This window comes from Balaenoptera borealis (genome assembly GCF_965194805.1).
Source record: "Balaenoptera borealis genome assembly, chromosome: 12".
Taxonomy (NCBI): domain Eukaryota; kingdom Metazoa; phylum Chordata; class Mammalia; order Artiodactyla; family Balaenopteridae; genus Balaenoptera; species Balaenoptera borealis.
The window spans coordinates 98,520,593-98,548,233 of NC_138869.1; the positions used below are offsets into that span (position 1 = coordinate 98,520,593).

At 43.6% G+C, this 27,641-nt stretch overlaps 2 long non-coding RNA genes across 5 annotated transcripts in view; one reads left to right on the top strand and one right to left on the bottom strand.

Moving 5' to 3' along the window:
- LOC309607190 lies at positions 1 to 27,608 on the top strand. Of its 2 annotated transcripts, none has more exons than XR_014232317.1 (3): positions 1 to 1,798; positions 21,860 to 21,987; positions 27,466 to 27,608. It is a non-coding gene; the product is annotated as an uncharacterized lncRNA (long non-coding RNA). The 2 variants fall into 2 exon arrangements; XR_014232318.1 differs by lacking the exon at positions 27,466 to 27,608 and having other exon boundaries at positions 1 to 247; positions 1,064 to 1,798; positions 21,860 to 25,499.
- The window catches only part of LOC309607184, a 218,092-nt gene that overhangs the window by 70,943 nt on the left and 119,508 nt on the right, over positions 1 to 27,641 (bottom strand). Inside the window, exons 4-5 of one of the 3 annotated variants that reach the window (XR_014232307.1) lie at positions 16,419 to 16,642; positions 1,826 to 15,761 (exon numbers count right to left, since the gene is read on the bottom strand). The exons of the other annotated variants lie outside the window; for them this stretch is intronic. This is a non-coding gene — a long non-coding RNA (uncharacterized lncRNA). Of the gene's footprint in view, positions 1 to 1,825; positions 15,762 to 16,418; positions 16,643 to 27,641 lie in introns of those variants that run through there. 3 annotated transcript variants of the gene reach the window in all.

The following is a 27,641-nucleotide window of genomic DNA, read 5'->3' on the forward strand; positions in this document are numbered from 1 at the left end:
GAGGCCTCTGTGTTTAGCTACTTTGAAATTGCAAATATGAGAGCAAAGTATATTTGGAGAGGAAGCAAGAACTGGCTGTTTAAAAACTACCAGAGCACTTGGGTTTCTCTGAGAATCTTGTTCTCTCTTGGCAAAGGTGCTTGCGGAGGGCTGGCATCTCAGCAAGAGGAAGTATTGACTAGAAATTGAACACAGATTCTGAGTTCTGTTTTTGGCTTCATCAGTGATTTCTCAATACAAACTCAGGGTGAGTCACTGAACTAAAAGTCACACCTACTTGGAGATGGTACCAGGTATCTCAGTGTAGTGATTTTCTAACCACGCACACCCAACTCTAGGGAAAAAACGTCTTACAGATATCCAGCAGCTACTCCGTGCCTGGCACTGTGCTAGGTACTTTACATAAATTTAATCACAGCTAGCACTTAGCTTCAATCACAAACAGCCCTGAGGCCCATTTAAGTCGCTCTCGAGTCTCTTTTATCCTTGGGGGACCCCATCTGCTGGGGGGATAAAAAGCCCTTTTATGTTCTACAGCCTCACAGACCACCCACCCCAACAGTTTGTGCTTTGTCACAAAAACCCTCCATCTAATTAGCAGCGCACAATTTTGATGAAATACTGGTGAAATAAATTATTCATACATGTCAGAATCAAGTATAGATCGGATCATCTTGTAAACTGTTCCGATGTCTGTAATTTGCTATAAAGTGCTTTAGCATAGATAATGGGATATCATGTATGTCTTAGCTTAATTCACAACCTAAGTGTAGGAGGTGCTCTAACAGAAATTTACTTATTAAGGGTGAGCAGTCAGAGTTCTCACTGGGAAGTCCAGCTACTACAAATGTACTTCTGTTATCTTATCTTGATCAATATTGGACAGTTTTTGAAAGAGCATGGCCAAGGTCAGAAATGGGTCTCCACTGGTGAATTTGTGGCTTGTTAATTAGCATACAGGCTGTTATAAATGGGCTCTCACTGGTGAAGTTTGATCTGAGAGTCACATAACAGTGACATGTAGAGATGAACTCAGTTTTTTGTTTCTTTGCGCTGTGTGCAGGCATAAATACGAATTCATGTGTGCCTTTGTTCTTCTGGCCTGCCACGTCTGTCCCCCCCAGCACATCTATGCCAGAGCAGGCGCTCAACACACTCAGGGACTCAATACACATCCCCTGAATGAATGATGAAAATTGCTCTGTCACGATTGGGGAAAATTCATCTAGGGTGGAAGATCCATCCACCTTTTTCAAGACCCAACGGAAAAACTTGGCAGGTGCGTATTTTACTCTTCAGATTTCCAGATAAGGCTTTCATGAGTTGATACAGGTCGTGGTGTGAACCCTTCAAAAACGTCAGTGAACTGTTTCCTTCCACTTAGAACCCTTGGTTATCTTAAAGCCGGTCAACTTTTCCAGCCATCTTTATCCAGGGGCAGCAAGCAAGGAGCCCATAAACTCATCCAAATGTAGGTCCTCAATGCACGGGAGGAGTGGAGAGAATATTCAGGCTATGAAATTCTGATGGCTCATTATCATGACAAAGGTGGTAACAACTTGGACAGGAATTTGAACAAAAAGCATCCACTGTTCTATTTGCAATTCTAGGATTGTATTTGTCATCTCTCTTTGCAGGAGAAAGAGACTGCCAGTAAAAGGCTGAAACACAATAGGAAGAGAGGCCGCACAATGCAGAGAGAGACCAAAGGGCTCTGTGCCTGTGCTCACACGCACGCTCCGTGTGTGCACCTTCCCTATGTCTGTACACATTGGACAAGAGGAAATTATTGTCATGGGTAAGAGTTTAACATTATTGACCTGTAAGATGGCTTTTAAGAAATATATGCAACCTGGCTGGAATGCCAATGGGAAGTGGAGAAGCATTTAGGGAAGACGACTAGGCTGGATGAATAGACATGGAGCGGAGCGAGCCTCTTTAATTGGTTCGCTTCGGAGTGTCTGGGAGTCAGCTGACGCTGTAACCTGCTAAGGAAGTCACTGTGAACGTGATTAATAACGTGGTGCGGGGAGGCTCAAGAGTTATTGTGCTGTGTAGGGTTCTGGTGTCAGGGAGGAGGTAACTTTTCCAAAAGTCACTGACAATTGTGGTTAACAAGTGATACAAATGGAACAGGTCACTCTGCTGGTCTTTGGAGCCCTCCCTCGCCCCGTAGCCACTCAACTCTGCAAATTCTGATTCATTACCATTTGCTCCCCTTTTGTTACCTACCTAGCCAGTGACTGTAGCTGGGAAGTGTGTGGTGGCAGGGACCGTTCAAAAAAGGCTCATTGTTCCTGGAGCTCGAGGAGCAAAGCCATTGCTTTTGTTCAGCTGGAAAAGAATGAAACCCACATTGCCTTCTATCGTCTCACTGCAAACTAGGCTTTTAATTGGCACGTTGGCGTTAGGATTTTAAAAGGTGTGCGATGACAGCTTAGAAGTGAGGCATCACGGGGGCAGACGTGACTTCACCTCCAGGTTAATCCTGCCTTGAAGTTTGTGTGCGTGTGTGTGCCGTGACTGTTCTCGACTCCCAGGAAATGCATGTGGTTGCTATCAGTGGAAGGCAGGCAGGGCTGCTCTTAGATCACAGGACCGCCGTTCAGAGGCTACACTAACCTTATGCTAAGATGCATCGATCTCTTTTATTCCCTCCACCCCTCTGACCCCCTGATGGACATCAACAAAGTTGGCACCTAACCACACTTCTCATTCTGCTTCCTTTGGCCTCCGTCTTGTTAGGGACCCATGAATAAAAATGTCAGTTTGTCAATCCCATTCATGCTTACAAAGTGAACACCTAAGGATGAGACAATTAACACTGAGCAATTCAATGCAACAAACGTGTATTGAGCCTCTAACTATAATTGATCGAAAGTGCTGAGTCATTAACAAAATCACTTTTGTGACTTTCGAGACAAAGTCAAGGTGATTCTTGCGGTTAGCCACGTGGGTGTGTGTTTGGCGGCCAGAGGAGGCTGGGAAGTTCGGTGTTGACAAGGTCTAGCTGTGAGAACTGCATGTCAACTCAGGTGAGTGCTAGCCTGCTGTCCTGGACTTGCTTTAAGTCTGGCCGTGGAGTTCCTACGATCTGAATTGACGCAGTGCTGTAATACTGATGACTGTGGAGAATCTGTCTCTACTAAAAAAGTATTGAACGTGTGGAGTCCAGAATGGGGTGTCTGGTTATTCCATGTCTGTACTTTCTTCACCTTCCAGTCTGAGCCTTCCAGTCCTCAGACGTGAAACAACATCATCAGCTCCATTCATGTACATGTAACGGAGGAAAAAAATCTTTTTTTCCTTCCCTCCTAGATTCTCCAGCTGGGGATTTGTAAATTAGACTACCAAAAGAAGGATTAGTAAGAGAAAAACATACAGATGTACTCCATGTAAGTTTTAGATGACACAGGAGCCTTCAGAAAGAGATGAAGACCTGAAAAAAATGATTAAACCAGAGGGTTTTATACCAGGTTTGATGAAGAGTGGATAGTTGTGGGAAAATATAATAGGAGAAAAGAGTATGAGATACACGTAGAAAACTGGGGGAAACTTAGCAAGGCCTTTTCATTTGGATTCCCCTGGGGGTCCCTCCATCTTTGGAGATTAGGATGCTCTTTTCCTCCAGGTATAGACAGGCCACCTGCCATGGGAGGGTCTTATGACCTGCATCAGGGAAGAAGGGGGAGGTCAGAGAATCCTTCCAGCGTTTGCCGTGACTATGCCCTTCAGCTTAAAATGATCAATATGGCAAGTTGCCATATTTTGGGGTGGTGTGCTCTGAACGCCATCAACATACATATATTCTTTAAGAAAGTATCTGCTTCTCAAATCTCTTTACACTTAGGTAATGCAGTCTCCATTTTATAGTAGACTGGTGCATCAATGAAAAGAAATATACTTAATTTTTTAAAAAGTCCATAAAGAGAATTTTCTTCAGAGCCAAAGCGGTAGGATTAAGCTTTTTTTTTTTTTTAATTATTCTTATTATCCCAGGATTAAAAACATTTTTCTTCCAAATTTAATTTTGGAAATAGAGGATTCAGAGGTATTCGGTAACATATGGAACCAATATAAGCTGATAAACGTATGTTATTAAAATAATAGCCCTTGTATTAATTGGTGTATTTTCCTGAAAAGCAGTTTATCAATAGGCACCAAAGGCCTTTTAAACAGTGCACACCTATTGACCTAGTAATTCCCTTCTTAGGAATTTATCAGAGGGAAATGTTTGGACAAATGGACAAAGATGTATGACTGAAAACAATCAGTGTATACTTATTTATAAATAGGGGCACATTAGGAAACTCTTTTAATGTCCATCAATAGAGGATTGGTTGGATAAACAATGGTATATTCATGCAATACAATATGTTATGATAGTTAAGAATGCTGTTATAGAGAAATATATACATATTATCTTGGAATAATTCACACAGTATGTGATCAAGTACAAATATCAAGTTAACAAAATATTATCTACACTATGGCTCTATTGTTGTAGGAAAACATTGGAAATTTGCTCGTAAAAAGTTAGCAGCAATACTCCTGAACAACCAGTGAGTCAAAGAAGAAATTTTTAAAAATCTTGAAACAAATAAAAGTGAAAACATAACATGCCAAAATGTATGGATACAGCAAAAGCGGTCCTAAGAAGGAAGTTTATAGTGATTAACACTTACATTAAGAAAAAAGAGAGCTCTCAAACAAACAACCTAACTTCAGACCTCAAGAAACTAGAAAAAGAAGAACAAACTAAGCCCAAAGTTATCAGAAGGAAGGGCATAATAAAGATCAGAGAAGAAATAAATGAAATAAGGAATAGAAAACAATAGAAAAGATCAACAAATCTAAGAGTTTATTTCTTGAAAAGATAAAATGGACAAATCTTTAGCTAGACTTAAGAAAAAAGAGTGAGGACTCAAGTAAATAAAATTATAAATCAAAGAGGAAACATTACAACTGACACCACAGAAATAGAAAGAATTATAAGAAACTACTAAGAACAGTTTTATGCCAACAAATTGGACAATCTTAAGGAAATAGATAAATTCCTAGAAACATACACCCTACCAAGATTGAATCATGAAGAAATAGGAAATCTACTGATTCAATCTTCTATTCAAGAATCAAAAAAATTTCCAGTAAAGAAAAGAAAAGCCCAGGATCAGATACCGTCACCAGTGAAGTCTACCAAATATTTAAAGAAGAGTTAATACCAATACTTTTCACTCTTCCAAAAAATTAGAGAAAGGGACACTCCCAAACTCATTTACAAGGTCAGCATTACTCTGATACCAAAGCCAGATAAGAATATTACAAAAAAGAAAATTACAGGTCAATATCTCTGATTAATATACATGCAAAAATTCTCAACAAAATACTAGCAAACCAACTTCAACAGCATATTAAAAGGATCATACCTTATGAGCAAATGGAATTTATCCCTGGGATGCAAGGATGATTCAACATATACAAATCAATATATGTGACCCACCGCATTAATAGAATGAAAGATAAAAATCATATGATCATCTCAATAGATGCAGAAAAAGAATTTGACAAAATTCAACATATTTTCATGATAGAAGCTCTCCATAAATTGAGGATTGAAGGAACATACCTCAACATAATAAAGGCCATATATGACAGGCCCCAGCTAACATACTCAATGGTCAAATGTTGAAAGCTTTCCCTCTAAGGTCAGAGACAAGAAAAAGTACCCGCTCTCACCACTACTATTCAACATGGCACTGCAAGTCCTAGCCAAGCAATGAGGCAAGAGAAAGAAATAAAAGATATTCACGTCAGAAAGGAAGAAGTACAGTTATCTCTGTTTGCAGATGACATAATCTTATACCTAGAAATTTCTAAAGACTCCACCAAAAAAACCTGTTAGAACTAATATTTTCCTTCAGTAAAGTTGCCGGATACAAAATCAGCATACAAAATCAGTTGCTTTTTATATACTAACAATAAACTATTTGAAAAAGAAATAAAACAATCTCATTTACAACAGCATTGAAAACAATAAAATACTCAGGAATAAATTTAACCAAGGAAGTAAAAGACCTATACACTGAAAACTAAGACATTGACAGAAGAAATTGAAAAAGGCACAAATAGGTGGAAAGATATCTCATGTTCATAGATCAGAAGAGTTAATATTGTTAAAGAGTCCATACTTCCCAAAGCCATTTATAGATTCAGTGCAATCCCTGTCAAAATTCCAATGGTACTTTTCACAAAAATAGAACAAACAATCCTAAAATTCATATGGAACCACAAAAGATCCTGAATAGCCAAAGCAATCTTGAGAAAGAACAAAGCTGGAGACATCACCCTTCCTGATTTCAAACTATATTACAAAGCTATAGAAATCAAAACAGTGTAGTACTGGCATAAAAACAGGCATGTAGACCAATGCAACAGAATCGAGAGTGCACATATGGCCAAGTAATATTTGACAAGAGAGCCAAGAATACTAAGGGGAAAGAATAGTCTCTTCAGTAAATGGTGCTGGGAAAACTGAATAGTCACAAACAAAAGAATGAATTTGAATCCCTAAATTATACCATTCACAAAATTAACTCAAAATGGATTAAGGACTTACATGTAAGACCTGAAACCATAAAAGTCCTAGAAGGAAACATAAAGAGACAGCTCCTTGATATTGGTCTTGGTAATGATTCTTTGGATATGACACCAAAAGCACAAGCAACAAAAGCAAAAATCAACAAGCGGGACTTCATCAAATTAAAAAGCAAAAGAAACAATCAACGAAATAAAAATTGAAACCTACCCCCACTCTATCCAAGAAGGGGGCTGGTAAATATTACAACCGGAGTTCCCTGGAGTGATGGCTAGTTTTATGTGTCAACATGGCTAGACTGTGGAGCCCAGTTGTTTGGTGAAATGCCAGTCCATGTGCAGCTGTAAAGGTGTTTTAAAGATACGATTAACATTTAAATCAGTAGCCTTTGAGTAAAGCAGAGTATCCTTTTCCTAAATGGGAATCATCCAGTCAATTGAAGGCCTTAAGAGAAAAAACTCAGGTCCCCCGAGAAGGACAGGATTCTGCCTCCAGACTGCCTTTGGAATCAAGACTGCACCTTTTACTCTTGCCAAAATTTCCAGTCTGCCAGCCTGCCCTACAGATTTTGGACTTGCCAGTCCCACACCCTACTGGTCCTGTTTCTCTAATATACCAGGGTAATGCAAAGGTCATTTGCATAAGAAATTCGGGTGCCCTCGGGACAGCATCTTGGTGACTGAGATATGGCAGGAGTTGCGATGGCTGGTAGGAGAGCAGTACACCCTGCTCCACCCACAAGTGCTCCATCCATTTGAGGAGAGACCAGAGGCTAATGCCAACGGGCTTTCAACAAAAAAGACTGTGGTGCCAGTAAGGCCTGTGGTTTCTTCCCTGACCATGTGGACCGAGGGACATCCTCGATATGCCTTCTTTGCATGGCTGCCACACAACAACCCTTGGGGGAAGGACACGGAAGGTTTTAAAGTTGGCTTTAGCTACACCTTTGTGAAAGAAGCAACCCAGAAACACGGTCGGCCTCGTAAGCATTCACCAACCAATAGAACCGGAAGCCTTGTGAGCAGGCAAGGAGGCTCTTTTTCTTGCCCAGCATCCAGCACCGTGCCCAGCACCTGCTGGGCCCTGAGTTAACTATTGTCAAATAAATGGATGAAAGAATGAATGAATGGGAGCTCTTCAGATTTAAGGGAAGTCAGCACAAGTTCAGAAATGAAAATCCAGCTTCAGAGGCTGTCAGGTAATGCTGTGCCAGGATACAGGTCCAGCGGCTTTAATTAGCACTTGCCGTTTCCTTCCCAGCCTTGTACAGCGGACCGCTCCGGTCATATTGTCTTCACCTCATCACTGTATCACAGATGGTCCCTGGAATCAACCCATCCAGGTTACTCTCTATATAAACCTCAAGTAAAGCAACTAAGGGAAAAGATGATCTGTGCAATAGCAGACGGTTCTACGATTCAGTCTCATTTTGTTAAGAAGCCACGCAGAGGAATCCATAAACGTTGAGGAGAAAATTGAAGCAGATGCAATGAATACTGTTTTTGTGTGTGTTCTTAAGTAAGGTAATTTAAGAGATGGCAATTGGCAAAGGGGAAATATACATTTTCAATGGATTCTCCAATAAGCAAAAGCAAACAAGAGACAAACACCAGTGTGTGTTTGTTCCTCTCCTTTCCTGCCTGGTGTCTTCCCAATCCACTGTTTGCAAAAAGCCCCTGGGCTTTAAAAACAACTTCCAAATCTGACATTGCCACATTTTTTGGGGGAAAGGCAATTTCCTTTATGCATCTCCTAGCTGCGACCCCATGTTTCTCTTAGCCTTCGACTTTCCTTTCATTTCTCTTTTTACACTATATTTCTTCCATTTCTTTTCCTCCCACTCAAGTGTTATAAGATCCTGTGGCTAATTATGCCCAGATTTTCTAAAATAAAAATGAGGACATAGTCTGGAAAGTCCAGACTGCATTTGGCTGCATTTGGCTTCTTCAGCATTTGGCTTCTTCAGCAAGTAGAGGGCCCGATGGAGTTAGAGTGCAAGAGATTTATTGGGGTAACAACATGGAAGGTAAAGAGGAGGGGCGCAGGAGCAAGTAGGGAGAGCCTTCAGACTACAGGTCTGATGCTTGTAAAAGAAGAGAGTCAGGGTTCTCCAGAGGAACAGAACAAATAGGAGAGCTATATATTATATATATCTCCATATATATATATATTTATTTATATATTTATATATATTTATATTTATATACAAAGAGATTTATTTTTAAGGCATTGATTCATGTGATTTGGGGGGGGGGGTTGACAAGTCTGAAATCTGTAGGACAGGCCGGCAAGCTGGAAACTCTAGGAGGAGTCAATGCTGCAGCCTTGAGGCAGAATTCCTTCTTTTCCAGGAAACCTCAGTTTTTTCTCTGAAGGCACTCAACTGATTGGATGAGACCCAAACCACGTTGTGGAAGTTCATCTCCTTTACTTAAAATCATCTCATTAGAGATTGTTAGCCACATGTACCAAGTACCTTCACAGGACCACCTAGATTAGTGTAATTATATAACTGGGGACTATTTATATGTCAACCGGCCAGGTTGACATATAAAACAAACCACCATCGGGGAGAAGGAAGGCAGATTGGGTAGGAAGAGTCTCCGTGTAAAGGCAGCTCTGAGAAAGCCTCAGCTAGCCCAGCGGGGAGCTCTAGGGCAGGGTTCACATTAGGCAAAAGCCCTAGACCCTCACCACTGGCTGGAAGGTGCCCAGGAAGAGGCTCAGCGCTGACACGGGCAGGTGCAAAGTTTCTGCAGCTGGAGGTGTCACCTGACTGCATCCTTGACCAGGGAAGAGAAAGGGATCTGGACCATGCAGTCCTTGTACATCCCCATCTTCCATCCTCTTCTCATACCTTATGCTGACACCTAATTTCTCCCTTTCTTGTTGTCCGTGAAACAGCATTGAACATCATGGTCTTGTCTTCTTCCTCCCCTTAATTCTATTCCTCTGTTTCTTCTAGTTCTTCCCTCCTTTTCCACACTCCTCATTTTTCACCAATTCTCCCCCAGCTTCTCTTTGTCATTTATAAAGTCTGCTGTGCCACCTCCCTTTCCTGACCTTTCAAGAGTAGCGGGTTTGTGGGAGTCCCGAGCCCGCTGGTGTGTGATGGGGGAAGCTTCTCAGCACCCCTCCCTCGCCGTGGGGAAGAGGGGCAGGCTGGCACCAACCCAAATGCATGCTTAAATAATGGGCACGCCAGTGCCAGAAAATTAAAACCCAGCATGGAATTGCTGAATTCACAATTTTATTGTCACTGATTGCCTGGTGGCTCTGCATATTGAGAAGATCTTCACAGCTTCTTCCATTTTCCATGCCTTGGTTAATGTGCAGATAATTCTAGTGGTAAACTTTTTATTCCCCTTTCAACATATTCGTCCTTTCCTCCCCACCGAACCAGGCAAAACAGAGAAAAATTAATGCACAATTGTCATGAACGTGCTCTGTATTTCATCTCATCTCATCATTCATCTTTAATAGAATAATGATATCTCATAACTGAAAGGTCATACAAATCGTCTGCCCATTTTGCAGATGAGGAAAGTAACTTGTTAGAGGTCACCCAGGGAAGTTGTGGGAAAGGCAGAGCCGAAGAGAGTTCCTGGCCTCAGCTCAGTGTGTGTTCACAACTCCCTCTGAGTTCAACGGAGAGGTAGGCAGGAGAGATTGCCATTCTCCCCCATTCACAGATAAGGAAACTGAGTCTCAGCCCTTCCCAGGGAGGAAAGGGCATAACTAGGTCTCTGGACCCATTTATTTCTATTTTTGACACACGATGCTGGCTTTTACTAAGTACCAGGGTAATTGTTTCCCTTGTTAGAATTAGAGGTGGAGCCTGACACCGCACACGCGGAAATACAGAACCTGTGGAATCTTTCTACGATGGAAGAATGATAGATATGGAATAACATCTGTTGTGTGTCTAGTGCTTCACCGATTTCAGAATCACCTCTTATTCGTTATTCCAGTGAGTCAACACAATCGCTCCAGGAAGTAGTGAGGCCATGTTTCAACAGCCCGATTTTTATGGTTGGGGAAACAAAGGCTGAGAAAGTAAATGATTTGCCCAAATCACATCTTAAGTGAGGAAACCAGGACTTGACACCTGGATCTTCTGACATCCTGTGCTCTTTATACGCCTCATCTGTCAGCTCACTTGTGGGTGCCGAGGTTTCTGATGGAACAGTCACCCGTGCAAGCCTGAAGTGACGTTAGAGCCGGCTTCATACTTAGCCACTTCCTTGCATCCTCAATGCCATTGTCATTCCTACTTCAATCAGCACGACAGCTTCCTAACTAGTCTCCTTGCCTCCACCCTTGCTGCCCTCCAACCCACGTTCCACACTGTCATCTACTGCAGCAGGGGAGACCTTTCTAAAGCAATTGTCCCTGCATCCTCAAATGTGCATATATTTATAAATGACAGGCACGTACTATTGCTACCATATGAAGCGCATGTGTAAACAGCATACAGAACGAGAAAAATTTAAAGGGCGCAATTTTAAACAATGTGATTAAAGGATCTAATATTTTCTTCTTATTATTCTGCTTTGGAGAAATTACTCAAAAGTGCAAGTCTGATCCTTCCCTTGCTAAAAACTGACATGGACCCAAGATGAAAATCCGAGCTGAGTGTGGTTTATGAGGCTCTTCCGGTTGTGATGCTGCCTGTCTCGCAATCCTCATTTCTTGCTATTCCTCACCTTGAATTCCACACTCCAAGCAAATAAACAACTCCCAAGTTTCTCGCTCCTGCTCATCTACCTGTGGGCTTCACCCTCTGCTGTTGTTTCTGCCCAGAACCTGATTATCCTCCCTGTACCTTCTTTCTTTTCTTCTTCTTTGTTGCCAGTTAATACCTGCTGGTCCCTCGAGTCTCAAATTCAGCTTAACTTCCAGTGGAAGGCTGTCTGTCATCCTCTGAGAGAGGTCAGGTGCTTCTGGGTACCCTGTAGCAGCACTTAGCACATGGAAAAGTCATCTTCATTTTCAGTTTTCCTCATTCCCCAGTAGATCATCAGCTCCTTGAGGGCAAAGAGTAGGGTTTGTCGATCTTTACTCTTCGGTGCTATCCAAGTGCCACGTGCCAACAACTACTTGTTAAAGGATTCCATGAATATCTGCTCTCAGCCCAAGGGTTTCTGTTTAGTGGAAACAGAGCATGCAACCACTTTACCAATCACCCAGTTCTCAAGGGGTGTAATATTTTTGACACCTTTATTCTTTTAAACCACCCAGCAGGGAAACTTCACCTTGTCTGGGAATAAAAGTGAGGACATTCCACGACCCATGGCTTTTCTGTTTACTCTCAGGCAATGGAAAAAAAAATCACACGTTCCTTTGAAATCTCAGCCATGTCTCTCCGTTAATTTAGTAACAAATGGTGTGCAGCCCAGTACACCGAGCAACTTCAGTATTCACGGTAAGATTGCAGGAGAGGAGAAGATTGCAGGAGAGGAGAAGATTGCAGGGTCCTCTTAGAGTCCCTGTCTGAGTCTGAACATGAAACTGACAGGTTAACAGCAGAAAAGTGAGCAAATTTATTTACTATAAGTTTTACATGACACAGAGCCTTCATGAGGAAATGAAGCCCTGAAGAAACAGCCCTGAGTATTGTTCTAGTTTTGATGAAGAGTAGACAGTTGTGGAGGAATAAGATAGGTTAAAGAGTATGAGGTAAGGGTAGTGAACTGGGGGAGACTTGGCCAGGCCTAGGGGTTCAGACTTTTCTCGGCGTCCCTTTGTCTTCGGAGATAAGGATGCTCCTCTCCTCCAGGTACGGGGAGGGCTCCTCTCACCTGAGAGCTTTATGACCTATTTCATGGGAGAAGGGTGGGGAAAGGTCAGAGTGACCTTCCCACTACTGCTGGTTTCTCAAACTCCTTCAGCTGGAAATATTCACTATGCCAAGGTGCCATATTTGGGGTTAGTGCATCCTGAACCCCATTGAGATACTACACCTCCTTCTCCAGCAACTGTACTGCCTTTCTTTGGGGAGAGGGTATGACTCTCACCTTTTCTGGTCAACCTTCCCACCATCCACTGGCTACAATTTCTACCCTTTTGGGGTAGAAAGGAAAGGAAACAGAGATAGTAAAGTTCTTAACTGAATGACACTGTCGTACGATGGCATCGTGATCTCTGGACCGTACAGACGTTTCAAGTTGACTTTTTCTTGTGGGCACTCTTATGTGTTCTCTCTTCTCGACTCTTAAATGCTTGCAGGATGCCATCTACAACAGCCCCAGACCAACAGTACCAAACTGGGCTGCATCTCGGGTCCCTAGGATTCAGGTGCCATTGCGAGGAGCGCCATGACACAGCCCTCCTTCTGGTGACCACAAGTCACTGAAGCTCTTCCCAGGGATGAATCTGGTATAAATCCTCCATGAGTTCCTAGTTGCAGAGGATATGTGTCCAGCTCTCTAGTGGTTTATTGAAGCTCCTCTCTCAAGTATGAAGGAAGAATCAGATGTCTAGTTAGAAGCTCCAGTTAGAGAGAGGTGGTCCTAAGAGGGAGGCGCTAATGTAAAGTTGCAGGTTTGACTCTCTAGCTGCTCCATAGATAAGAGATACATTGAGTCCTGGACTTGCCCATGTGCTGGGGACAAAGAGACGAAACCCAAGAATCGGGGTCCCCAGGGGCTCCCCATACAGGGCTTGGCACAGGTATCTTTAGCACCTCTTCCTACCCTGTGATTGTGTGCAATCCCATGCAAAGGAAAAGATTATAACAGGACAGCCTAAGTCCTAAGTCTGATCGCCCTTTCTTCTTGATTGCTGAAAGCATTGGGTTAGAAACTTAAGAAAGGTAAATGGAGGCCTTGTCTACCAGGTCTTCTCTGGAATGGGTCTTTCCAAATCGCAGAGAATTCTTCTAAATTTCCAACTCAAGGACTGACATGAACAAGCTGTGAGCCTGGGTGATCCACGTCCCATTCATCAACGCTACATCTCTTGCTTATTTAAAAGGTGAAATTGTCCATAGTGATCAGATTGACTTTTAAAAATTCAGTTAATGAATTTACAAAGTACACCGTCATCTTAAATTGACTGATTTGTCCCCCTCATGCTGGCATTTATTACCCCATTCTTAGGAATGTGTTGCAAGATAGCAATTTTTTGTGGAACCCTTCTAAGGCAATGATAGCAACATGAGACTTCCTGCAGCCTTTTAGAGTAGAGAAAAAATTTTTAGGGGCATTGCTTAATCGGAAGTTTTAAAAAACCCAAATGAAGTCATAAAATGCAGGCATGTCTCTGAAAATATGTTCATGAGACTATTATAAAAAGACCTGACTAAAAAATACTTACAGTCTAGAAGTGGGAAAATGAAGGCATTTTCTCCTTGAAAGCAGCAGAGGGTTCTTTGTTTCTCAATTTAATGGAATTCTAATATGAAAAACATCCAATGATCCATTTAAATAACAATGCCAGGTCTGACTCAAAAATTCACAAAAACAAGGAAATCAGCGCTTATAGCTGAAAACTTAGCACAGTGAGGCTGCCTTCAGCCCACACTATTGAGTCAACAAGTCACAAAGAGAGAAGGCCCAGGGTACAAGGCACGGCAAAAACGCGTCACTGTGCTTTCTAGACACGAGTGTAAAAGTCATGGCTTCGATAGTAATTTGAATTTTTATTCCTTAAGGAAATGTCATGGTGCTCGAAATGCAATTCTTTTGTTTTCTTTGAGGGGAAGAGGTGTGTGGATGTGTGTGTGTGTTTAAAACTAAACGGCATTTGAGGGCTTAAGTGTTTGAGTCCACGAAAGTGAACAGACCATATGGTCTATTGTAGAATTAGTAATTACAGACTTATTAAAAATACACGTTAATTTTATTCACTGACACTCCATGATAATGGCTTCCTCAGGATCTAATCCATTCTCCCCATTATACTCAGCTATTTCTTGTGCAGAAACCTCTCATCCTGAACAAATGGCATAAGCAAGATTCGAGCTGACCCAGTCCCACCCCAAAAGATGAAATCACTACTTTTCAGCGATGTAGACAATTTAAGATGATTTTCTCTGTTGCCCTTTACATTCTCACTTCAAGCCAGAGGCAGATAAAGCAGAAAAGAGGTTTCTACTCCCCTCAACCTGTCAATCTGAAGGGAAAAAAATATGGAAAAATGATGATTTTATAGGAGGTAAGACGGAAATTTCCTTGAGTTACCTCCTTAAAGAGTATAGTACTCACTTAGGTTAGCAACCCCAGAGTAAATCACTGATGCCTGAAAACGGGTTGTAAATTTGATCGCCATCTAGTTTGGGGAAACTAGCCCTGACATTTCTCCCAGCTGTTAATGACTAAGTTACTTATCAATACTTCTCAAACTTTAATATGCTTATGAATCACCAGGGCATCTTGTAAAATACAGATTCTGATGCAGTAGGTGTGGATGGGGCCTGAGAGTCTGCATTTCTAATAAACTCCCTGGCGATGCTGGTGCTACTGTCCTGGGGACCACTCTTTGAGGAGCAAGGACTTGGCTGACTGACAAGATGCTCTGGTGCTGGTCCATACATGCTCAAGCTTGATAATGGACCAAGTGTCTGTATTAGTAGATTATTCGTTGAATATAGATTATAACCCAGGACTTCATTCAGAATATTACACTTTATTTTCTTAGACTTTCTTTCTTTAGCCACTGAAGTTTCTTTAGAGTTGGTCAGTCCTACCAGAAGATCCTGATCATCCATGGGGTACCATTCTAGAATATAATTACAGAATACATTTCTCTCTCTTATAACCTAGGCCAGCTAGTCATTAATTTGAGGTCAGTAAATCACCAAAACTTTGTTGCTTATGAGTCTATATAATTCAAATCAAAGTCGTGTGTTTTTTAATGGAAATATATTTATTATTTTTGAGGATTACAGATGATATATGTTCCCTGTAAAAAAATCAAACAATTAAGAAATAATCTAATGTGTATTCCAAAGGCAATTTAAATTGGTATCCCAGCAAAATATGACACACCATGGACATCTGAATAGTTGAAGCATCAAATATGAATTCCTGGAATGCCAAGGTAGTCATATGCCATTAGGCTAATAATTGCAATAGGTACCAGGTATTGAGTGTCTGCTTGGGTGAACACCCCACTGTGTGCTCTGGCGGTATCATACACTTCACGTTTGCAGTGGTCAGCGTTCCTAGATTCAAACAGAAGATACCAGCTTATTAACTGTGAGCAGAAAAGGAAAGTACGGAAACCGTGTCAGAAGTTCACTGAATAGAAGGCTAGAGAACTGAGCTCCGAAAACTCTGAAAATGGGCAGAAATCAAGGAAGGCTGAGCAGTGGGGACACAGAGTGGCTCTTGCCACGGGATCCCTCTGGCTGGGACCTTGCCGCTGTCAAACTCTGGACCCATGATGCAGCCACCAGGAGTGACTTTGCCACTGTCCCCAGAATATTGAAAGGTTCAGTTTGCCCATGGGGCCAGAATCCTGCCTCCCCATCAGGACTCACACAATGAGGGATTCCCCCAGGGTCGTCACAAAACAAAACAGAGTCCGCTGCTTTTCATTATCTTGTTTAATCCTCACAACAAATTGGTGATGGGGTTCAGGACACGCTACCCCCAAATATGGCACCTTGGCATACTGAACACTTTAAGCTGAAGGATTTGGGAAATGGCACGTGCAGGAGGGACTTTCTGACTTTCCCCTGAAGTAGGTCATAAAACCCTCATGTGAGAAGTGCCCTCCCTAAACCCGGAGGAGAGGAGCATCCTTGTCTCCTAAGACGAAGGGACACAGAGAGGGACACACAGGCTTTGCTAAGTTTCCCCCAGTCTGTTAGACTTACCTTGTACTCTTTGTCCTATCACGACTGTCCACTTTTCATCAAACTTAGGATAAAAGCACCCAGATTCAACCGTTTCTTCCAGGCTTCATTTCCTTATGAAGGACCCCACGTGGTGTAAAACTTGTATTAAACATGGCTGCTTTTCTCCTGTTAATGCTGCAGGTGTCCCTCCATGGCAGAAGCTGATGTGACTGCTGCCATTTTCAGGAGGAGGATCTTGAGTCCTAGAGGTGAAGCAATTTACCCAAGAAGCCAAGGTCCTGCCACTTAAGCCCAGCACCCTCTTACCCCGAAACCATGCGCCCTGTCCCCTGCCCTTTGACTTCATGCCTCACCCTGAGGTGGAGGAAGTCACATGCCATTCAGCTGTGTATCTTTTGGATCAGAATCTGACTAGTTTTCTAAGCAGGAGCAGGAAGAGAAACCAAACCAAAACAAAACAAAAATAAAGGAGTTGATTTTCTCCCCCTCCATTTGCTATCAATCTCTTCATCTCTAAGAGAAGCTGGAGTAGAGAATCAAAGGTACAACAGAACCTGTTCACCACCTCTTCCTTTGCTTCTTCCCCTGACCGCCTCTTAGCACAATATGGCATTGCTAATTTCACGCTGAGAATTTAGGTAATGGGGCTCTCCTTCTCGGACTCATCTCCAGTGGAGATCTTCTTCCTTCCTTCCCCACCTGTGGATGTTCACCATCAGTTTCCCCAATAAAATATACTCACAGGTGAAAGTTCTCAAAACCTAAAAACTGTCCCTCTGCCATTCTAGGCTGCAGAATGGTAATGCAAACCTTTGGGCAGGAGCCATGGCTCTAGAGAACGAGGCTTATTGTTCTAATGGAACTTCTGGCCCAGGCTTTACCTGGAGTTAAAACTTTGTCTTAAGAAGGTCACAAAACCAAGATAGGGGATGCTGGTGATAATCTGAAATCCATGGCTCTGGGCCAGCCAGGGCACTCCATCGGGATGCCTTAGTGAGGTTAGAAAAAAGAGAAATACTTAGTGTATTTCCTGAAGTCTGGAAATTAAATTTTCCCCCCATTTTTTTCAGAGTGGTCTAGATTTCACTTCCTCCCCCAGCCCTATTCCCACTTTGGTAGGAAAAACAATGCTGAGATCAGCAGAAAAGATTAATACATCAGCAATTCTGTTATTGTGTGTATTGATTCTCAAGGGACCAGAAAAGAACTCAAAGGTGAGTGTAAGTAGAAAATACACGTAGGCAATATTCCATCAGCTGTATTTATGAGCCATTTAGAGCATCCCAGGAGGGTTGCAGTTTAAAATCTATCAAAGCTTTGGGTTTTTTCTGTTCTTCCCAAGGAGATGCCAACAACCGTTCATTCTGCAAGTTTCTCTAAGATCTCAGTGCTTCCCATGAACGGTACCTAGAAGGAAAATAGTGATTGTCCTGCCAATAAATGAGAAATGCCGGGGGCTGAGGGAGAGAAAAAGCCTTCTGTGTTTCAGTTTTTCATTTCGCACCCATCATTTGAATGCACAAAATGTGCATGATCTGGCCTGTGATATAGCCAGTTACCTCTTGTTTTCATATAGTGAGTCTTATCCTGATTCATGGGTATGCTACATTTTAAGGACCAAAATATTGAATCCAATTTCTTTGTTCTTTTCCTTTTTTCTGATTTCCTCATTGTTTAGAATAGTCTCTAATCTCAAATATGTCTCCAGAAATAAATTTGCTGCATGATGCACGAACCAAGTCAGCCTGCTTAAAGATGAATCCAGGCATTCTCGTGGACTCATTGATGCACTCTTCCAAAAAAAAACATTCACATAATGTCCCCTCTGTGCCAGATTCTGTTCCAAGGTCCAGGGATAGAGAAATATCCTCTAAAACACCTCACAGTCCTGAGGAGATGCCAGACAGGTAAACATGATCACAGAACAGTGTGGGAAGTGCTATCATAATAAAAAGAGCTACCATTTTTTGAGTATTTACTATTCTGGTACTACTTATGTTAAAGCATATTATCTCTAATCCTCCCATTACCCTCCAATAAGTTTTATTTTCCCCTTTGTTTAAGGAAATAGACTGAAAGAGGCTCAGAGCCTTGCCTAAGGTTACATTGCTATAAATATTAGCACTGGGATCCAGACTTGGGGTATGAGGCTCTAAAACTCCCATTCTTTGCATGTTGCCCCTAAGTGCCCTAAGAGATCAAAGACAACTCACCCAGACCTAGTGAGGGTTCCAGGAAGGCTTCCCAGAAGAGGTGAGCAGGAGGGGAGATTCTCCCTCCCCAGAGGAGGGAGAAGTTTTCCTTTATGACACCTCCTTCTACCCACCTCCTTAGACAAAGCCTCATCAAAATGTGCCCAGACTCCTGAGCTGTGGGGAAAGGAAGGTGACAATCCCACATTTTTTTGGTTGCTGTAGGAAAAGTAATAACCGGACCGGGAAGGGAACACAAGCAATAATCAAGGGGCAGCTGTAGTCAGTAGAAAAGGTGAAGTGATTCCTGGCCACAGTAGGTCTGAAAGAAGAAATGGCATCTACCAAGCGGCATCTAGAAACACGTAACTTCAGCTTTGTTACTTTGAACCACCACGTCTCCTTCCCAAGGCTTCCGCTAACTTATTTCTCCCCTGGATAAAGAAGGCTGCTAAGGAACTGGAATTAAATAGAGAAAAATCTTATTATTTTGAGAAATGGGAGATTGTGAGGCTCATTTGAATTAATCTTTAAAAAAACATTCTTACTCTAGGATTTGTTTAAAGAAATACTGATAATTATGTTACAGTATTTCTTTCTTTTTTTTTTCTTTTTTGCTATAACTTCAGAAATGAATGGGGTACTAATAAGGAAAATTAGCTAAATGAATCTAGGATTACATTTATACAAACATTGTTTAATAAGTGTAGATCTCATAAACTTACAGATTTCGAAATTACAACCTTTCATTCAAACTTCTTACCCAATAAGATCGTGTCTTAACTAATATAAATTCCAAAATGCTGGGCCCAATTAAGGAAATTTTACTGTATGGCAAATCATGAGGCGGGTTGTTGTAATTCTGTACTTATATTAAGAAAGAGCTCTGAGTAGTAGTATTAAAAAAATGTTCGAAGCCACTCAAAACAGAGGGAGAGATTTAGCATGTATATCTTGTATTGTGTCAGAAGCCCTGTAATTGCCCTGCAACTACTTAGCTTTTTATATACTGGTCACTGAGTGCCTACCATGTGACCAGGTCCCCATAAATATGAGCATGACCCAGTCACTAAGGTGCACACGTGCTGGAGGGTATGACATGGCTCTCACACCAATAAATAATGTGTGTGTGTGTGATAAATCCAACATGCACTCACAATTCCCATCCACCCCTGGAGAGCAAGTTGAGTACGTTGGTAGGCGGATAAACTTTCTACGGGAAGAAAGGTAACAGAGTGGCTTAGAGCTGTCACAGCATCTCTCCAGCACCCAATTTAGAGGAGAAACACCAAGGATGGGAAAATCAGGCTTTCGTAACCAGATGACCTTGCCCTTGGTTTGCAGGGTCTGTGGATCCAAAGCCAATTTTTTGAATTTTCAATTTTGCAAGAATGAAATGTGCCTAATTTAACTGAATTTGCTGGCCAACCTAGTTTGCTTGTTTTTCTAAAGGTGACGGGAGGGGCTGTGGGTATAATGAGGGGGGGCGGGCAGGACCTAGTTCTCTGTTCCTTTTCCCCCCCACCCCCCCCCCGAGCTATTGAAGAGTGTCCTGGAGAGTAATCTGGAAGTCAGCTGAAATTCACACGGTCATGCTGACTTTACTCCCATTTAATCTGTCCCTCTCAGAGCCCTCCTGCGGATGGCTCACCCTCTCCTTGCCACCAGCGTGGCCAGGCGCGGTGCTCCTCAGAGCCGCCCTGCCCCTTACACCCAGGTGCAGGCCTCTTTTCCCCTTTGACCTGGAGCCGGGCTCGCACCTGAGGGCCTACTCGCTTCCTTCCTGAAGGGCGAGGCCCGCAGCTCCTGCCTTTGCTGTCGGGGTGCTGGTCCCTCAGCTGTTCCTCCCACCCCCTCCTTCCATCTGAAGTCTCCTTTTGTGAGGTCCATCTTCCAATTAAGCCTAAATCATGACAGATGGTGCTGTGGGCTGATTAATCCGCACAGTGGGCGTGCCCTGGAGCACCTGAGGTGTACGTTCAGGAGGAAGGGCTCCAGCTTCGGTGGGAACGGCTCATTGGGAACACAGATAAATCGGAATAAAAGGAATACACGAGGTGGGGTACAGGGAGGGGAGAGAAGGAGAGAAAGGAAGTGGGGAGAGAAAGAGAGAGGGAGAATGAGAGAGAGAGAGAGCCAATACTCCATATGCTGGAATTTGTTTTTTAAAGTATCTTATTTTAATTGTTATGTGAATTTTTTTAAACCGGTCTCAACCCACAACTTAATGGTAAGGAAAGCTGGAAGATGGAGAAAGAGGGCTTTCACATCCCCGCTCCACTGACCACTGCCCCCCCCCACCCCCAGTTTATTTGTCTGGCGATCTGGACCCACAGAAGGAGGCAAGAGGCTTCATAGAGGGGAAGGGAAGAGAAGGAGTAAATTGACGTGCTCCCTCCAAATTTTGGGGGGCAGTTTTTCTTACAGTGGACAGGGCTATGCCGCCATCTCAGCCTGAATGGCTTTGAGAAGTTTTCCACACATCCCATTTTGATGCCAAAAGTCACCAGTGATTTCCTCTCTCTGATCTATAAGAGGTGCTCCAAGCAGCAGACAGATGGGCCCACTTCCCCAGATTCCATAACTCTCACCTCCTGCTCCCCTCCCCACTACCTTGTCACAGTGTGAGCGCACGCGCACACACACACACACACTTTTCCCTTATGTTTGCAACAAGATTCATTTATTTTTCCAATGTATAACTTAATTCACCTATTCCTAAAGCAAACACTTATGAAACACCTATCAGTGTCAAATCCTAGGCTGGGCCCTGCCCCCAAGTTGCTAAAACTCTACGAGTGGTAAGACGGAGTTGTCCCTAGCCAAGTCCAGGTTACTAAACTTCTCTAACCTCAGTCTGCTCACCTGTAAAATGGGCATCTGTTATCACGTATCTGACAGATCTGACTAGTATGTGTTGCTCTTACTAGTAAATGCGATGGCATGTGAGAAATGCAACATCTTTACGAATGTTAGGTACTATTATTGAATCATTAAGATAATTTCCAGAGGAAACACTTCACGGTTTGAGTTTTCTGGTCAGTCCCTTGACATTCAAAGTGGCCTCCTATTTGTGAAAGTAACTCTTTCTCCTCTTTAGTCCCATCCCCTTCTTCCTTCATCCTCCCCATTTGCAACAGACCTAGGTTTAGTCCATGTGATTGAGTTCCTTTCCTCCTCTCCCTCCTCCTTCATCTCCTTCATCTCTATCTTTGGATTATTATTACAGTATTATTACTATGATTAATCAAAGCCCGAACATCACAGATTGATTGTGCAGAGACCCAGAAGAGCTAAAGAAAGCGGAGGAGATGGAGAAATGGAGAGACAGCAGACAGTCCAAGGAACACGTTACCAGACTGGCAGCCTAGTTATTAGAAGCAAATACCTCTGAGGTAAGACTCCTTGAACTTTCTTTGGGACAATCTAGTAACGATAAGAACCCTGCATTACTTCTTCCCTGGCTTTCAGCCAGACCAGCTCTGGGAATTGTGGTCACACTCTAACTGACTTGGCATCTGGAAATCAAGCTAAACCTCTTCAACCATAAGAAGAGTTTCCCTCTGCCCGCTAAACTATTTGCAAAAGAAAGAAAGAGTGAGAAGTATAAATATTTGAAGATCATAAAATAAATACTGCCATCCTTTTCTGGTTTCCAGCCGTTCCAACATTCCAAGACCCTCCTGGTTCCCCCCTCCCCGTCTTACTGATACCTCCCCTTCTCCATCCATAGGGTAGTGATGTGCAAGGTGTTCCTTAGGCCAAGGTTCCCTATACGAGGGGTCGGAGGTCAGCCCTCCTGCACACAACAAGCCACTGGCATGTGAGGGTGCACCCTCCAGGAAGGGGTACCTTTTACTAACTCACATAAAGGCATACTGTGCTGAGATTAGCCCACTCTTCCTCCTGATTTTGTGGAGAAAGCCTTACAGAAGCCACTTTCTCCTTGCTTATTTCTGGGCATGTTTGAAACCATCTGGATATGCGTCCATTTTTCTCCCTTCCAGGCAGAGAAAGTGTAACCATTTGGGTTTACACTGAACAGAACTTGAACCCCACATCTGCCACCTTCCATCCAAATGAACCTGCATAGATGACGTACCTTCCCTGAACTCCATTGTCCCCATCCACAAAATGGACACAGCAATAGCTGTTCTTGAAGGATTGTTTAAGGATTAGATACTGTTTAATATGTAGAGTTGGCACAGAATGAGTATAGCTATTGACAATCAACAAATCACCAGGAAGAGAAAAATGACTTTCTTGAAGTTTCTAGGAAAAAAAATTTTTTTGTGCCTGGCCCCTATCTTAAATAAACTGTACCAACTTGAGTAGATTTTCAAATACTGTTCTTTCATCTCACGTGAAAATAATCTGGTTATACAAAAATGCATAGTTAGCAAACAAAAATATGTTGCATCTACTTTTTATTCTCTCTTAATAATGCAAGCAGTTCTGCTACATTGAAAGAAGGATTCAATTTGCAGTTTCTTGATTTGTTGGTTGCTTTTCAAAGGAAATATATAGCTCATAATTAAGTATACCTCTGGATTTTGGGTGTGTGCCTATCTCTTACAGAAGTGAACATTACTAACCATGACAAAGATAAAGCATCTGCAAATGACAAATGACTCAGGCGCAGAAACAAAAACAACTGATTAAGCCATATGTCACCAGGAGAACCTAAGGCTTAGGCATGAGAAAAACATGCCAACAGCTCACATTTTCAAAATGGGCCTCAGGATTCATTCACCTAGACAGTGGATGGAAGTGGAAAACTCGGTTAAATTGGTGAAATATTAGAGCTGAGAAGGACATAGTGATCACGTGGCCTGACCCCCTGGTTGGACAGATGGGGAAACTGAGGCCCAGTGAGTCACACAGCTTACTTACGTGGCAATGCTAGTGCCACAACCCAGGTTTCTGGCCACTACAGAAATCTCTATTTTATCTACAGGTATTTTCCTAAGAAATCCACATGATTCTGATGGTACAGGAGAGGCATTTCAGCTCTAAGTCTTCCTGGCCCGCACTTGTTCAGATTATACCCTATAACCCTAACAGGCGTGGTGATGATGCAATATATCAGGAGAAGACATTACCGGGAGATGGGCTTTCCCTCTGGGTTCCTGGCTCACGTGTCTCCGTGCCAGTATGATGCCTGGCTCACAGTAGGAATTCAATAAGCCCTTACTGAGTGAACACAGTTTGAGTGTGCACTTTCAAATCGTATTAGTTTAAGAAAGACAATGATGGCGAATTCCCTGGTGGTTCAGTGGTTAGGACTTGGTGCTTTCACTGCTGGGGCCCCGGGTTCAATCCCTGGTCAGGGAACTAAGATCCCACAAGCCACGTGGCATGGCCGAAAAAAAAAAAAGATAATGATGATCATCATGACCTTTTGCCAATTAGCAACGAAAGAGAACAAAGAAGGAGGGACAATATACATAAGTAGAAAGATCAGGGACTCAGGAAAAGGAGTTCCAGGACTCAGGAAAAGGCCAGTTCCAATCCTGGCCTTCTTCCACCTACCTGCCCAAGACAATGACCTTTCCTGAACTTAGTTTTTCTCAACTATAAAATGGGATTAAAATGTCTATTTCACAAGGTTTTATGAAGGTTGTACATGATAATATTTATTAACTGCTTGGCACTGTATCTGGCACAGACTAGGAGCTCCATAAATAATCAATGAGACAAGGAGAGAAGAAGATATTGTGGCAAAAGGTGTCCTGTTGGGTTTAAAAGAATGGTGTTCGTAGAGGTTGCCCTGTCTTACAGCATCACATTCTGACAAAGAGGGGATGCAACTCCACATCAGAGCAAACCCTGCACATCTGTCCTCAGGCTTAATATGAAGCGCCCCACTCCTCCCAGCTTCTGATCTTGGCCATCCCTCACTTCCTTTTCCTTTCTCTTCTCACTTTCATCATGATTTCGTTTGTGGTTTTAAGGGCTCCATCTGCTTGGGTCTCCTAACATACACCTTACTCACCACCCATCTCAAGGGAACTGAGATAAGGCCCTGGGGTCCAGGGCTGTCCCAGTCCTGGGGGGACAGTCACGGCTCTGTCCGGTATTGATAGAGGAGAGACTCTTCCCCAAGGCTCTCACAGCCACTTGTCTCCACTAGGGACCCAAGCCAGAAGAGGCTCAGGGCAAAGGCTGTAGTGCAGGGCCCTGCTCAGAGGGCAGGCCCCCTGGGGCAAACCCCGAGGGGCTCGGTACCCTTTCCCAGTGAGACTAGAGTAATGCCCGAGCCACCAACCCCACCACAACCCGTCCCTCCCACCTCCCCAAGCTGCCACCTTCTGCAACTGCTTAAATCATGTCCCTGTTTGGGAACTTGGGTTTGAAAAAGCAATTTAAAACCAAAGCAGAGGGAGCACTTTGTAGCAATGAGTGAGCCCACACTGAGAGCAGGTCAGAAGGGTTCATGCATGTTCAGACACACACAGGGCTGGGAAATCCACACACCTTATTCGAGAAACCATAATGCCTCTATGTTCCCTCCTCTGCTGGGCCTTTCACAGTTTACAAAGCACTTCCACAGACCTAGGCTCATTCACACCTTAAGAAAGTATGAAGAGGAATTCCCCTCTGTTGCTTGGTGGGGCGTTCCCAGCAGCAAAGTGAAGATTTGCCTCCTGCAGGAGAACGTCTCAGGAACTAGGGGGCTGCCTGGGTTGCTGGTGGCATCCCTGCTGGAAGCATCCGCAGCTCCTGGCAGAGAAGCACCGGAAACCCCTGTGGGAAGGAGGCCCCTTAAAGCCAGGGCTTCATCATTTCTCAAAACCCACAAGGGAGCCCTGTTTCCAGACATGGGGTTCCAGTGCTGGCTGCAGCCGAGCGTGGCCCAGATCCCCAGGGACCCCGGCTCGATCCCCGAGTCTCTCTGTGCCGTGTGCACTTTATGCGACTCTTAGCCCTAAGCTTTTCTGTGTGGTGATGAGCAGAAGCTCCTCCTCCTGTACTTGGACTCATCCTTCCTTCTGAAATCTCTCCCCTCAGCCTCATGTGCTGCTCATTCAGCCTCACAACAGCCCTGGCAATAACGAGGTGCCAACGGGGAAGAGCTACGGTTTAATAAAGCCCAGGCCCAGCGGCCTCCCTCCACCCACACTTAGGGCTCTAATCAAGCCCTTTCAGCGTTCCAGGGCTGCAGTTCCCACCCCGGCGTTGGAAACGGAAAGGATGCTTTATGTGTACTTAGGACGAGGTTGTGAGCAGTCGCGGGTTTCAGCCACCCTGCGTGGGGTGGGAAAGGGAGTTGGGTGCCGGTAGCTCCTGACCTAACCAGGTGACAGGACTTCCCAGGAATCATGAAGCTTCTAGAAGTTTCTAGAGTGCCTCCACTCTAGATGCAGGTGGGCTGCATCACTACCTTTAAACACACAGCTAACTTGTTTCTCAGGCTTTCTGTTTGTGTAGAGAAACAATCTTTTCACTCTCCCCTCTGAACGTAGAAGACTGGAAAAGACCCCCCTCCGAGGTGTCCCTTTCTCCACATCCCACCCTTTCACAGCACTTTATAGGATGTGAGCCAAGAGCTTTCATCACCCTTGTATATTTACTCAGTGAGTGGCTTGCGCTTTTACTGTGTGTTTTTATAAAGTGTTTTTGTGCTGTTTTTATAAAGTGTTACTTTTTTAATTACAAAGTCATTCATGACATTGGTTAAAAATGCAAGTATTCAGGAAACGTGTGAATTAGAGACTGAAAGACCCCTATAATCCTATCCTCTGGAGATCTGTATGATGGGAGGGGTTTACTTTAATTTCCCATCGTAGTTAGTAGTTACGGGGCAAACAAAAGGATGGCTGGTTGGATGGGAAATCGGCAGGAGACTCACAACAGAATCAGGTAATTCTCCTTAGCACACCAGGCTGAGCCTCTTTCCCTGCAAATGGGGATGGTTCTGACTTCCGTAACTACTTTCTCCACCTAGATCACACCTGCTTTCGATGGCAGGGCTCCTTGAGTCTTGGCTAGTGGGAAGGAAGGACAGATGGTCAGTGTAGTGTCAGGGTATGTGCTGAAATGGGGGTGCTATGGACAGAACTGCCCCACCCCCAGATTCATATGTTGAAGCCCTAACACTGATGTGACTATGTTTGGAGATATGGCCTTTATAGAAGGAATTAAGGCTGCAGGAGGTCATAAGGGTGGGGCTTTGATCTGACAGGATTGGTGTCCTTAGAAGAAGAGACACCAGAGCGAGCTCACTCTCTCTCCACCACGTGGGCCATCTGCAAGCCAGGAAGCGCGCTCTCACCAGAACCTGACCACACTGGCTCCCTGACCTCGGACTCCCAGCCTCCAGAACTGTGAGAAAGTCAATGTCTGTTGTTTAAGCTACACAGTCCATGGTGTTTCATTATGGCAGCCCAAGCAGACGAAGACAGAGGGCGGGAAAATACTGCGCTCAGCTAGCTGTTTTCCCATCCCAGCCTCTGTGCATTATCGGTATATTCACATTTCTTTCCCTACTGCCACCACGGGGACTCTGAAAATGGGATTGGGGGGTAGGAGTGTCCTCTTACAGACCCTCCTCCCAGTGGGACCTTCTGCTTCTTTCTCTGTTGCAGCCCAGGGGCCAGATGGTCCCCATGTACCACTAAACTTGCCTACAGCGGGGGAGAGAGCCTTGGGGCACACTCTACACACCTCTGAATCAAACTCACAGCGTGTTTCATGCCCTCAGCTGGCTTAACTCAGATATAAATTCACTCAACAAAGCCTGTGCCCCTGATGGCCTTGGTTGAGAGGTTTAAAAGTTCTCCTTCCACTCTTGCAAGTTCCAAGCTTGCTCCAAGCCTCCGTTATTGAATTGTTAATTATTTAGCCTGTTTTCCTCCTCCTTGACTCTACAGGACCTGCTGGTGGACTCCACGTTTGCCTCATCAACGTCAGATCACAGAGACCCTACCACCAGCTCCTGCAACGTGAGGCCCACGTGTAATTCAAAAGATGAAATAAACAAAAACCCAGGAGGCGAGTGGAGCTGAAAGGAAGATTTCTGGGTTTTGCTGTCCATCTTTAGCAAACA